Source organism: Mandrillus leucophaeus, unplaced genomic scaffold (genome assembly GCF_000951045.1).
Source record: "Mandrillus leucophaeus isolate KB7577 unplaced genomic scaffold, Mleu.le_1.0 Scaffold446, whole genome shotgun sequence".
NCBI lineage: Eukaryota > Metazoa > Chordata > Mammalia > Primates > Cercopithecidae > Mandrillus > Mandrillus leucophaeus.
The window spans coordinates 262,059-264,479 of record NW_012104765.1 but is presented as its reverse complement, the minus strand read 5'-3'; positions in this window follow the sequence as shown (position 1 = coordinate 264,479).

The window sequence follows — 2,421 nt, the reverse complement described above, 5'->3', positions numbered from 1 at the left end:
GCCTCAGCCTACCAAGTATCTGGAATTACAGGTACCCGCCACCACACCTGGCTAATTTTTGTATTTTTGTATTTTTAGTCACCATGTTGGCTAGGCTAGTCTCAAACGCCTGATCTCAAGTGGTCTGCCTGCTTTGGCCTCCCAGAGTGCTGAGATTACAGGTGTAAGCCACCTTGCGGTAGCTCACACCTGTAATCCCAGCACTTTGGGAGGCTGAGGAAGGAGAATTGCTTGAGGCCAGGAGTTCAAGGCCAGCCTGGGCAACATAGGGAGACCCTCTCTTTACAAAAAATTAGTTGAGCATGCACCTGTAGTCCCAGCTACTTGGGAGGCTGAGGTGGGAGGATCCCTTGAGCCCAGGAGGTTGAGGCTGCAGTGAGCCATGGGATCATGCCACTGTACCCCAATTTGGATGACAGAGCAAGAGGGGCATCTGAGCCTGTAGAATGGTCTGACTCCAAAGTCAAGACCTGACAAACCATTTCATTCCATTTACTTAAGAATTACAGATCCATGGATGATACCGCTGATAATACACATAACAGAATTGGCCACATAAAGATTCCTTTGGGTGGGACATGCAAACAATCTTCCTTGGGAAGCAAATAGTACTTAAACACAATTGCTGTTTTGAGGGAAGATAAACCTTAGATGATTATTTTGTTTGCTCATGGCTGGTGAAAGCATCAAGACCGCATGGAAAGGCTTTTGCTGGGATACTCACAAGAAAGGAGGTCCAGACCCAAGTGAACCTCCAGGTTTCCTGTCTGCTTCACTCTCCAGTCCTCTTTCCCACCTAGTGAATGTGCGTGATTCGGGTGTGGACAGAGGAACTGGCTGCAGGAGCAAAAAAATATTTGCCCTTAACCTGTCACTACCCACAAAGAGTTTACAATGTTAACCTCCGGAAAAAAAAAAAAAGCAAACTTGTCAGAACAGTGGAACATAGTGTGTAATTAGATACAAATATTTTCTGTTTACTTTTTAAAAACTAGTAATTTAGCTGAAATCAATAATGAAACACAGTGACTCTTCCTCTCAAATCTCCCACCACCAGCTAGTCAGTTTGCAGTTAAGCGTTAACTATCCTCCACTTCCTACAAGCACATAAGGCTTTATTTAAGCTTTGAATATTATTTAAAAATCAATCTTCATGTTGCTTTTTTCTTTTTAATTTTTTTTTCTTTTTTTGATGGAGTCTCCCTCTGTCGCCCAGGCTGGAGTGCAGTGGCACAACCTCAGCTCGCTGCAACCTCCACCTCCTGGGTTCAAGCCATTCTCCTGCCTTAGCCTCCCGTGTAGCTGCGACTATAGGCGCGCACCACCACACTCAGCTAATTTTTGTATTTTTAGTGGAGACCAGGTTTCACCATGTTGGTCAGGATGGTCTCGAACTCCTGACCTTGTGATCTGCCCCTCGGCCTCCCAAAATGCTGGGATTACAGGCATGAGCCGCCATGTGCACGGCCTGCATGTTGCTTTTTTGTTGTCGTTTTTGTTTTTTCGAGAAGGAGTCTCCCTCTGTCACCCAGGCTGGAGTGCAGTGGCGCAATCTTGACTCATTGCAATATCCGCCTTCCGGGTTCAAGCAATGCTTGTGCCTCAGCTTCCTGAGTAGCTGGGATTACAGGCGTGCACCACCATGCCCGGCTAATTTTTGTATTTTCATTAGAGACTGGCTTTCACCATGTTGCCCAGCCTGGTCTTGAACTTTTGACCTCAGGTGATCTGCCCGCCTTGGCCTCCCAAAGTGCTGGAATTACAGGTGTAAACCACCGCGGCCCGCCTGCATGTTGCTTCTTAGAAACAATGTATCATCCATCTATGCCAATAACTCCAGATCTGGCTGGCTGGCTTGCTTGCTTGCTTTTCTTTCTTTCTTTTCTTTCTTTCTTTCTTTTCTTTCTTTTCTTTCTTTCCTCTTTCTTTTTCTTTTTTGAGAAGGAGTCTGGCTTTGTCGCCCAGGCTGGAGTGGAGTGCAGCGGCGCCATCTCGGCTCACTGAAAGCTCCGCCTCTCGGGTTCCCGCCATTCTCCTGCCTCAGCCTCCCGAGTAGCTGGGACTACAGGCGGCCGCCACCACGCCTGGCTAATTTTTTAGTAGAGACGGAGTTAGTATTTTTAGTAGAGATGGGGTTTCACCGTGTTAGGATAGTCTCGATCACCTTGTGATCCGCCCGCCTCGGCCTCGGGAAGTGCTGGGAGTGCGGCCACCGCGCCCTGCCTGGATCTGGCATTCTTTCTAATGGTTGCGTTATGTTGCGAACTATGGCTGTCCTATGATTTATTTAACCATGTCCCTATCCGTGGATGATCGTGTTTCTAAAAAACTAGTTTTTCAACCATTGGAGCGGCTTAAGGAGCTGCTAAACAGCACTGGGCGCAGAGGCTGGGTTTGACTAGACAGGATTAGGGAGGGGGA